The sequence below is a fragment of the Mytilus galloprovincialis genome, chromosome 7 (genome assembly GCF_965363235.1).
Source record: "Mytilus galloprovincialis chromosome 7, xbMytGall1.hap1.1, whole genome shotgun sequence".
Classification (NCBI taxonomy): Eukaryota; Metazoa; Mollusca; class Bivalvia; order Mytilida; family Mytilidae; genus Mytilus; species Mytilus galloprovincialis.
The window spans coordinates 81,629,526-81,641,820 of NC_134844.1; the positions used below are offsets into that span (position 1 = coordinate 81,629,526).

Consider the following 12,295-nt stretch of genomic DNA (forward strand, 5'->3'; position numbering starts at 1 on the left):
GGACATGTGCAAAGAAATGCTATATGGGTTTAAGGGCTTTTATCAATAGTGTAACACCACAACATAGGAAGACACATATTTCCCATTTCCGTCAATTTCTTAATTTAACATTATAAAGTATCAATTAAAATGGCTTAACTCAAAGGGCAAATTTACACAATTGAACACTGAAAATAACTGATTTGGAATGTTTTATCATGAAGAGTGTTTCCTTAACTGCTACAACGATTGATAAATCGGTTTAATTTGTATAGTTTTCCAGTGGCAAATAGTTTACGCATGCGCAGGAAGAAAAAGAAATACATTGTACCAATACATACAATAGGAAAAACCAGTAAAACTGAGTTGGCCTATTTTTCTCTTTTCTTTATATTTTACCACCTTATTATTCATGTTATTTCCTAGCTTGTTTTGAACGCACCTTTTCTTATTATTTAAAAGTTTTAGCTGTTTTTCTTCATTGTTTGCCAATGATTCAAGTTATGTTCTGTAAACCTCATTATGGCCCTTCTTGTTATATATAATTACGATCGAACTTTAATATTTATTTCTTTAACCCTAAAAAATAACTTGCGCGTCCGTCTAAGATAACTGATTTTATTTTGATTTTATTTTGGTGTATTTGTTTTTATTTCTATCTGGGAGGTATCTGGGAACAGTATATCGAAGATGCCGTTTTATTTTCATTATAAACAGAGAAACTATGTAGAAGTGCACTTATATAAAACGTCGATTCGTATCCGTTGAGGAGGTGTTCCATTATTGGAAGGAAATACATATTGAAGAATATAACATTGTCTCTTTCCCCCGACTTGAATTCTCCCCTCAAAAACAAAGTAAGTTTATGGTTTATAGAAGACAATGGTTTATTTTATTCTTTACAAACTGTAGTGAGAAATAAATGGGTAGACTCAATACTGTTTATAACGTGAAAGAAGAAGTTTTGAGATGTAAAATCATGCCTTTTAAGATTTTTCCCAGGTTTGCTCAAATTTTTTTATGGCTAAAATGGCTGTATTTTCACCTCAAAATTTTCTCTGAGTACAGGCAAACCCGTGCATCTGGAAAAGTTTTAAGGCATAGCATGTCCTAGATAAATAGAATTCAAATGCATTGTATGATTTAGAAAATTCATAACTTAACTGGATTTTGCCGTACATTTTTTTTCGTCTCTGCAGAAGATGATAAAATTAACAATTAGTTGAGTTAACTTTGATATGGTCCACTCAGATACACAGTTTAAATAACCCATTATTGTCAGGTATCTATTGTCCATCTAATGTCCATGTCAATTAAAAATGCTCACTTTAATTTTTACCTGTGGGGAAGTTTTCAAACCTGTTTCCCAACTTAGTTTATTTTGGCACCTTCTGGAGGAATGAAAAAAAGTGCACAGCAAAATCCTGGTAAGTTTTTATTTTTCTAAAACATAAAACATACTTAAAAGTCATTTATCTAGGGCATGCTATGCCTGAATTTTTTTACAGATGCGCAGGTTTGTCTGTACTCAGAGTAAATTTTGAGGTGAAAATACGGCCATTTTAGCCATAGGGTCCACATGAACCTTAAGGTTCATCATAACAAACGGACAAATATGGCTGTATTTACATGCCAAAAATTACTCTGAGTACAGACTTACCTGTGGAGTTGGAAAAGTTTTAATGCCTGGCATCCACTAGATATAATAAAGTTAAATGCATTTTGTGTTTCAGAAAGATAAAATCTCTTTTGGATTTTGATGGGCATTTTTTTTCCTTCATGCAAAAGGTGTGAAAATTAACTTTAGTTTAAGTAAATAGAAATCTATGAAATTTAAACACAAGGTTTATGACCATAAAAGGAAGGTTGGTATTGATTTTGGGAGTTTTGGTCCCAACAAAATAAGGGGCCCAAAGGGTCCAAAATTAAACTTTGTTTGATTTCATCAAAATTGAATAATTGGGGTTCTTTGATATGCCGAATCTAACTGTCATGACTGTGTATGTAGATTCTTCACTTTTGGTCCCGTTTTCAAATTGGTCTACATTAAGGTCCAAAGGGTCCAAAATTAAACTTAGTTTGATTTTGACAAAACAGCGAGTAGAATAGATGAGGATGCAACTCACGAGTCACCGATCAAATCACTTTACCATTAAAGGAGTAGGTCCGGTAAGGACCGATTTTGGCCTCAAATTTCAGGTTCATCTGACGAAAGATTTTGACCACTTTTTAAACACTTAAGTGTCTATTTAAATATTTTATTTGAATTAATTAGTTTATGTGAAAGATTTTAACAGATTTAGTCATTAAAAACGATCCGATTCAAGCTCAAATATGAAAAATCTACCTAATAAGCCGAAAAATGTCACTTTTCAGATGGTTTTTGGTAAAAATGAAAGTGGCCGCATCCGTGTTCATCCTCAACCTTTATATATGTTATGTATTATCATAAAATACAACTTACATTTCAATATTAAGGATGAACACGAATGCGGCCACTTTCGTTTTACACGAAAATACTGCAGACATGGGGTCAATTACATTTGAAAGTAATTAATTACATTCCAATTACTTGGCAAATGTAATTAATTACTTCAATTACATTTGAAAGGAAATTTAAGATAAAACATTGAAAACATGCATTTATTCTATGATATGTACATAAGTATTATACATTGCTCTATAGTTATAACAATTAGACAGTGTTCAACTAGTATATACATTTTTGTATTGTGTCATATAACTTATTTAAGCATTTTCCCATTACATTTGACCATCATCAGCTTTTCAAATGTTCCATCAGCCAGTCTGCACCTTTCGGGCCTAAATGTTTTTCCAGCAGTGCTAAATAAGCGTTCAACTGGTGCAGATGTGGCTGGAATAGCTAAATATTGCACTGCTAACTTAGCTCTCATTTGTCTACTAGACCAGAGATCAATGGTTAAACACACACTTTCAGCTCTTTTAAGAGTATTTACAAGGTTATTTTTTATTTCAACCGATTTTTCATGTAGAAGTTTCGAAGATAAATGCTTTCTGCTAGGCACTTGATACTTAGTGTCAGCTTTTTCCATCAAGTTTTTAAATTCTTCACTTTCGACAATAGAGAGTGGTAAAAGATCCCCAGCTATGAACATTATAAGAGCATTTGTCATTTCTAACTGTTTTGGATCAGACGGTGAATATTTTACACTTTTTTTTATGCATTGTGTCAATGTTGGTTGAATTTCTTTATTCTCAGAATGCAGAATGTACAAATCTCTGTGTTTTCTCTGAAAATTACAAAAGGCCTTATTTAATATCTTGAAAATATTAAATTGTTTTAATTTACCTATTGAAATTTTACATTTATTTAAATTTATTTGATTGTAAATGATACAAAAAAAGAGCACTATTTTTTATTTTTTGAAATGATTTTCATTTTTATCCCAGCTTATTCAAATTATTTATCTTAAATAAGTGATTTAGAAATCTGACTTCTTAAAACAAAAATAAACTTTAGTTTTAATCACAACTAATTAATTTAATAAACAAAATATTTTCCAAATTTAAATGTAAGCTATTAGAGGATATAAGATAAATGAAATCTGATTAGAAATGAAAAAGAAGCATTATGAATTTATTAATTTTTAAAATTCTTATATAGTATTACCTTCATATGTGTAACAAAGTTGGATGTAACTTTATAACTTCCACTAATGAGGGTGCCACAATGCATACATTTTCCTTTGAAAGTATTTCCATTTTGGAAGTCATCAGGAACAGTAAAATGTTCCAGTACACTCTTGGAGCTCATTTTTAAATCTGATAAAATGTTTTCTTTCAACATTCATATATATAGTGAACAAATTTTGCAAGTGAGATTTTGTCATATGCATTATCCCTTCAAGAATTTAAACATGTACCTATAGGCCCTAGGGGTATATTTATCTCTCTCTAATTAGCCTTATATCTGTTTAACATAACTGTTATAAAAACAGTCATTATATAGTTTGTAATAAAACAAATAGCCAGAGGTTATATTTATTGGTTATTTAAGTCCTTGAATAAAGTTAATTATGTTAAATCAATGTCTTAAAATATCTATCTAAATCTACTAATTAAGGTCAAGACAGTGACTTCCTAGTGGTTTCTTTTAAAATTATGGCATGTGTCTACATTTTTTTTATCATTCAATACAAAATGAAGAATCTACCATGGTTGTGTTAATACAGAAAGTATACTGTGAAGGCTTTTCTTTGTCAGCTTACAACATTTGTTAAGATTATTGCTTTTAATAATTTGTTGAGAAAACACAAGATTTAATCTTTTGATCCAAAATTTCAAATGTAATTGACTTGTAATTGAAAAGTAATTGTCAATTACAGGCAATTTTGGCTATGTAATTAATTACATTCAATTACATGTAATTGAAAAAATGCTCAATTACACATTACATTCAATTACATGATAAATTGTAATTAATTACAGTCAATTACAATTACATATTTCAATTACCCCATATTTTCAAAATAGTCTAAAATTTAACTAAAATGCTAGAATTATGAGGATTTCAGTAATTTAGCATGACTAAATGGTGCTAGTACCGGATATATGTGCATTGTATTGTCAAAAACAGCCCATCTTTATGTAGCAGAAGCATTCTACTGTCCAATAAATAACTAAAGGTTTACATTTTAACAATTTTGTGAAACTGCTATATTTTGGGGCCAAAAAGGGGTCTTACTGAACCTACTCCTTAGGTCAGTTAGTTAATTTTGTGTCAGAATAATTTCTAGTATATGAGGGCCTGGGTGAGGTTTTAAGAAAACAGAAAAATCGGCCCTGAAATTAATTTAAATTTAAAAGAATATGGATTTAAAATGGTGCTAGATTATAAAATAAAGGAAAATCAAATTATGAGCGACAATGATTAAAAAATAAATATTTGATAATCCCATTCTTAGCATTCAAACCCTCATTTATAACCGTTGACATGTTCCCTTACGACTATGTTCATTGACTTTAGTACTAAACAAAACAAAATATGCATTTATATATTATAGTGCACAGAAAATAATTTATATGTTGTGGTTTTCAAGTTTTATTCTCGCTATTTTAAATTCATAGTACGTTTTCACAAGCAGGGAATTTAAAATATTTAAAGGAATCACTAATTCCAGAGAAATATGTCTGTTACTAACTAAGTTAGTTAATACATAATGTCAGTTTATATTAAAAAAAAATATCAACCAAATACTGTTCATTTATAATGAAGACTTCAGAATAAAGTAAATGTTAGTTATTCGCCGGTTGTCATGTTCATCGTTAATGAAAAAAAAGTTAAAAATCATTCAATATGTAATTTCAAGACCTTCGAAGGAATACACCACTAAAACAAGTGCTGTGCTACACTTTACATGATGATGTAGCATATGTTTTTCTCCTAGTTTATCCTGAAATTCGTTTGTTCAATCCAGCTGCCATTTTGTGGTGATTATCTATAATTCGTTGATTGGTGACCTACGACCAAATAAATGATCATCACAAAACTTTTTACAAATAAACCTTAATATTTGCGTTTGGTTTTTTTTTTCTGTAGTGAACATTTTGTACAGGTTTCTTCTATCTACCGAGCAAGGTCATGATTTCTTGTGATATGACGTGTGAGGTACAGCCAACTATATTAGAGTGTACTACGGCTTGGGAATATATTGGGAGCCATTAAGCATTTGAGCTGGCTTTCTGCTGGGAACAGTATGTCAATGTATATATATATGTTCCTGCTTTCTGTAACTGCTAGCAAGTCAGTAAACTGACTTTTCATTGGTTGTCTAATGTGATACCTTCACATATCATTTTTTTAGCTCACCTGGCCCAAAGGGCCAAGTGAGCTTTTCCCATCACTTTGCGTCCTGCGTCCGTCGTCGTCCGTCGTCTGTCGTCCGTCGTCGTCCGTCATTGTTAACTTTTACAAAAACCTTCTCCTCTGAAACTACTGGGCCAAATTTAACCAAACTTGACCAAAATCATCATTGGGGTATCTAGTTAAAAAAATGTGTGGCGTGACCCGGCCAACCAACCAAGATGGCCGCCACAGCTAAAAATATAACATAGGGGTAAAATGTAGATTTTGGCTCATATCTCTGAAACCAAAGCATTTAGAGCAAATCTGACATGGGGTAAAATTGTTTATCAGGTCAAGATCTATCTGTCCTGAAATTTTCAGATGAATCGGACAACCCGTTGTTGGGTTGCTGCCCCAAAATTGGTAATTTTAAGGAAATTTCACCGTTTTTGGTTATTATCTTGAATATAATTATAGATAGAGATAAACTGTAAATAGCAATAATGTTCAGCAAAGTAAGATCTACAAAAAAGTCAACACGACCAAAATGGTCAGTTGACCCCTTAAGGAGTTATTGCCCTTTATAGTCATTTTTTGTCAATTTTTCTTGAAGTTTTGTTATCTTGTACAAAAATCTTCTCCTCTGAAACTACTGGGCCAAATTAATCCAAACTTATCCACAATCATCTTTGGGGTATCTAGTTTTAAAAATGTGTCTGATGACCCGGCCATCCAACCAAGATGGCCGCCATGGCTAGAAATAGAACATAAAAGTAAAATGCAGTTTTTGGCTTATAACTCAAAAACCAAAGCGTTTAGAGCAAATCTGACGGGGTTAAATTGTTTATCAGGTCAAGATCTATCTGCCCTGAAATTTTCAGATAAATCGGACAAGCCGTTGTTGGGTTCCTTCCCCTGAATTGGTAATTTTAAGGAAATTTTTCTGTTTTTATACGACTGCAAAATTTGAAAAAAATTTCGTCGTATATTGCTATCACGTTGGCGTCGTCGTCTGCGTCGTCGTCGTCCGAATATTTTTAGTTTTCGCACTCTAACTTTAGTAAAAGTGAATGGAAATCTATGAAATTTTAACACAAGGTTTATGACCACAAAAGGAAGGTTGGTATTGATTTTGGGAGTTTTGGTCCCAACATTTTAGGAATTAGGGGCCAAAAAGGGCCCAAATAAGCATTTTCTTGGTTTTCGCACTATAACTTTAGTTTAAGTTAATAGAAATCTATGAAATTTGACACAAGGTTTATGACCACAAAAGAACAGTTGGGATTGATTTTGGGAGTTTTGGTTTCAACAGTTTAGGAATTAGGGGCCAAAAAGGGCCCAAATAAGCATTATTCTTGGTTTTCGCACAATAACTTTAGTTTAAGTAAATAGAAATCTATGAAATTTAAACACAAGGTTTATGACCATAAAAGGAAGGTTGGTATTGATTTTGGGAGTTTTGGTCCCAACAAAATAAGGGGCCCAAAGGGTCCAAAATTAAACTTTGTTTGATTTCATCAAAATTGAATAATTGGGGTTCTTTGATATGCCGAATCTAACTGTCATGACTGTGTATGTAGATTCTTCACTTTTGGTCCCGTTTTCAAATTGGTCTACATTAAGGTCCAAAGGGTCCAAAATTAAACTTAGTTTGATTTTGACAAAAAATGAATCAGTTAGGTTCTTTGATATGCTGAATCTAAAAATGTACTTAGATTCTTGATTATTGGCCCAGTTTTCAAGTTGGTCCAAATCGGGGTCCAAAATTAAACTTTGTTTGATTTCATAAAAAATTGAATAAATGGGGTTCTTTGATATACCAAATCTAACTGTGTATGTAGATTCTTCATTTTTGGTCCTGTTTTCAAATTGGTCTACACTAAAGTCCAAAGGGTCCAAAATTAAACTTAGTCTGATTTTAACAAAAATTGAAATCTTGGGGTTCTTTAATATGCTGAATCCAAAAATGTACTTAGATTTTTTATTATGGGCCCAGTTTTCAAGTTGGTCCAAATCAGGATCTAAAATTATTATATTAAGTATTGTGCAATAGCAAGTCTTTTCAATTGCACAGTATTGTGCAATGGCAAGAAATATCTAATTGCACAATATTGTGAAATAGCTAATTTTTTTTTAATTAGAGTTATCTTTCTTTGTCCAGAATAGTAAGCAAGAAATATCTAATTGCAAAATATTGTGCAATAGCAAGATTTTTTTTTAATTGGAGTTATCTTTTTTTGTCCAGAATCAACTTAAATCTTTGTTATATACAATATACAATGTATATTCACTTTTTACTACCAACTGATAAATTAAAATAATCTTTACCATTCAGTGATAACAAGCAGTTTTTTTACATCTTAATATTTTATGATGTATTTAAATGAGTAGTTATTGTTGCAAACTCTATTAGAAATTTTAATTGAGATTAGTTTTGGAATAAGGGAAAGGGGGATGTGATTAAAAAAATTGGGTTCAATTTTTCTCATTTGAAATTTTATAAATAAAAAAGAAAATTTCTTCAAACATTTTTTTGAGAGGATTAATATTCAACAGCATAGTGAATTGCTCTAAGAGAAAACAAAAATTTTAAGTTCATTAGAACACATTCATTCTGTGTCAGAAACCTATGCTGTGTCAACTATTTAATCACAATCCAAATTTAGAGCTGAATCCAGCTTGAATGTTGTGTCCATACTTGCCCCAACCGTTCAGGGTTCAACCTCTGCGGTCGTATAAAGCTACGCCCTGCGGAGCATCTGGTTGGTTATTGTCTTGAATATTATTATAGATAGAGTTAAACTGTAAACAGCAATAATGTTCAGCAAAGTAAGATTTACAAATAAGTCAACATGACTGAAATGGTCAATTGACCCCTAAGGAGTTATTGTCCTTTATAGTCAATTTTCAACAATTTTTGTAAATTTTTACTAACATTTTCCACTGAAACTACTGGGCTACAAGTTCATTATAGATAGAGATAATTGTAAGCAGCAAGGATGTTCAGTAAAGTAAGATGTACAAACACATGACCATCACCAAAATACAATTTTGTCATGAATCCATCTGCTTCCTTTGTTTAATAGTCACATAGACCAAGGTGAGCGACACAGGCTCTTTAGAGCCTCTAGTTTTATATAGCTTTGAGTATAGATAGTAAGCTTAAGGCATATAATTAACATTATTATGATGAAATAACATTGAACAGCAACTGTTTTTAACGATTTTTTCTTGTTCAATTTGTAAAAACCTCTATAGCTTCAGGGGGGCTGCTGCATAGGCGGATCCAGGGGGGGACCCTGGGGGGCCCGGCCCCCCCCTTTCGTGGGAAAAATTTGGTTGATTATATAGGGAATCATTGAAGCATGACTGGAGCGGGCCCCCTCTTAGGTCAGTCAGTGGGCCCCCCCTTAGGAAAAGTTCTGGATCCGCCACTGCCTCGGTATAAACAGAAGGCAAGCTACGCCACTGTGAAGCTGTCTTGGCATGCAATTGATTGGGACCTCTTATGAAGAGACTTATTTTGGATTCATAAAACATCTCAAATTTTAAGGATTTCCTGATTTTACAGAAATCAATTCAAACGTTATACAGGGAAACTTAGTTTTGCCATGGAATTTCTTAATTCAGAAGTTTATGAATACCTGTACACACTTTCAAAATAACCAATGTATATAAAAAGGTATGGTATGTAGATATCAAAAACGCCAGACACGAGTTTAGTTCACAAAAAAAAAACATCAGTGACGCTCGAATGAAAAAAGTTAAAAGGCTAAATACATTACAAAGTTAAGGAATCTATTCGGAATCTATTCCTTGGGTAGACAACCCTTAGCTTTTCGAAAAGGTCAAACGTTATAATAGGACAGTGACTAAAAAAAGAAACAAAAGAGAAACAACTCGAGGTCAGAATACCGTTAGTAATGATGACCGTGCTTGAAAGTCACATGTAAAGCTCTTTCTGCCGTGTCCTGAATTTAGATAACAAAAACGAAAATAAGCTTTCACGAGTGAATTTAATAGTATTACATGCAAGTAGTATTTTAGCGCACGAAATTGTAAATAGAAAGCATCTCACTGATACTCAGGAAAAGAATACGCATTTGCGTCCACATATCTTAATCTAATATTGAATTCGAATGTCAAACGGCCTACATTAAATGTTTTGATTCCGGATTCATTGACATTTTATCCGGAATTTTTGAGAACGCAAACCGATAGTGTGCTTTTGAAATGTGATCTATAATGCAAATGAATCAAGACGTGTAGGATAGTTGAACACACAATGAATACAATTTTCAAAATCGTACCATGATAGTACAAAGATGTAGATGCTATAAGGTTAAACTATTAAAACAAACAAACAAAAATCGAATTAAAATTTTATAATAAATTAACGTTCCTGTTTGTATTTTTTCAAATTCTTTTGAATATTACATATCTATAATACTAAAATGACGAGGTCCAATTTGTCAGCCGTCATCAGGTAAAAACGGCAAATCCAAGAATTCAACTTTATATATAGCTAATATAGGACATTGGTGTTGATTAAAAACTACACCACTCTAGACCCTTTTGCAGTCCACATAATTAATATTGCCAATAATTAACAAGTTCCGGGTCAAATCCGATACCGATACCAATAGTATATTCACCTGTTACCTATTACCTTATCCAGTGTTCTCCCCAGGCCGTTTTAGCGTCGCGGTACCACGACGCTATATTTTTTCACCGTGATGCTATAATAATTCCCGCGACGCTATAATTATTCCCGCGACGCTATAATTATTTTGAAGATGCTATTTTACTTGTCTTCAATTTTGAACTTTCATCTATTATCGATTATGATCATAAAAATTATATCACCTTTAATTGTAATCCCTTTAAGTCGGACACTAAAGGCAATTAAGAGATTAAATAGCTAGGTGTTAATTGCCCTCAGGGTGATAACTGTTTGGATGCGAATATCCCAAGCTGACACTTGAGACACGACTAATACCACGTGTCTGCAATAACCAATTTCGACATGGAAAAATGCAATCACAAAACAATTCGAAATCTACGTTTTGTATTTCGATGCTTCAAAGATTAAAATGATTTTTTTTAAATTTTTTTTAAAGGTCGTTTATCTGTGCAACTCTCCAAAAATTACTTTCTTTCTCTTCCGGTAATACGAGAGCGAGAATTTTGGTTTAGAGCTAAAATAAGTTTAATACTTCTTTAAAAAGTTATCATAATTGGCTTAAGTTTATGTTTAATCCATTTAATGCATTAAAAGCGTCTTATTCATTCACAATCTCTTGTCAAACAATGTTTATTCTCGGACTCATTTTCGTAAATTTTTCTACGGCCGCCATTGCACATTTTTGTGTAAACTACGGATCGGAACCGGACCAGATATGACAAAAATCCGCATTTTCACGATAATGACAACAGATGGACAATAGACAGAAAAAATATACCAAGAGAGAAAACTACGCTTTAACAGACTATTTGTTAGATAACTTTGTTGAAATACATATCATTTTAATGTAAAAATAAGAAACAACTGGAACTAATTCATTAAGTGCCATGAAACAATGAATTTCATAAACATGATAAAAAAAAATTTAAATTGATTTTTTTTTGCTACTTATGCTACTTTATCTTTACTTGATATACTATAAAAAATAGTTAATTTTGTGTACTAGATATTTAGTTTTGTATATATACAGGTTGATCTATAATGAACCATTCATTCATTTGACTTATTGTTGGGTAACTGAAACCACATATTTATTTTTATTTGGCACAAGAGGAAAAAAATAATTCCGTAACTATAAATGAAAAAAGAAAACATAAACTGAAACAACTGTTTTTGTGGTTATAGTTTAATTGTATTCTCAGTTATGAATTGAACAATATAAACTAAAACATATTAAAGAAATAGAGCATCAACGCGACGCGACAAACGAAATTAAAAAAAATACAGTTATTTTTATTTACGCAAAATGTGATGCTATCCAAAATTTCTGGGGAGAACACTGCCGGCTTATCTGTACGCATATCTAACAGGCGCACCACCATCCGGTGTATTTAGGATTTTGCTATATACACGGGTCATAACCACAGGGTTGACACTACTAAATTCAACCATTGTCACATTGTTCCCTATTGTAGTATTTTAATCAGTATGACTTTCTAAGATGACAATACGAATACTAAAAATTTGGACTTAAATTAAGGCGTATAGGTACAGATTTCAATTTGTTAGCCGGAATGACGTAAAACAGCGAATCAAAGATCAAATAACTAATATAGGACAATGCTGTTGATTAAAAAATACTCCATTCCAGGCACTTTTGTTTTCCAAATAATTAATATTACCAATAATTGATAAGTTCAAAGTCGACGGGTTCAAACAGAAAGCTTTTTAAAGCAGAGAAAACTGTGCATCTTATAATTGGCATGACTTTATCAGATAATACGCATAGTTCTATACTTTAATTC

The 12,295-nt window shown here is 32.0% G+C and overlaps 1 protein-coding gene and 1 long non-coding RNA gene across 4 annotated transcripts in view; one reads left to right on the forward strand and one right to left on the reverse strand.

Moving 5' to 3' along the window:
- Positions 1-12,295, forward strand: part of LOC143083789 (cytochrome c oxidase assembly protein COX18, mitochondrial-like) — an 89,426-nt gene that overhangs the window by 44,113 nt on the left and 33,018 nt on the right. The window contains exon 1 of one of the 3 annotated variants that reach the window (XM_076260142.1): positions 784-836. The exons of the other annotated variants lie outside the window; for them this stretch is intronic. The gene's annotated coding sequence lies outside the window, so the exon portion shown is untranslated. Of the gene's footprint in view, positions 1-783; positions 837-12,295 lie in introns of those variants that run through there. 3 annotated transcript variants of the gene reach the window in all.
- LOC143083791 (uncharacterized) lies at positions 2,609-4,475 on the reverse strand. Its single transcript, XR_012980880.1, has 2 exons — positions 3,632-4,475; positions 2,609-3,251 (listed from the first exon to the last, which is right to left on the reverse strand). It is a non-coding gene; the product is annotated as an uncharacterized LOC143083791 (long non-coding RNA).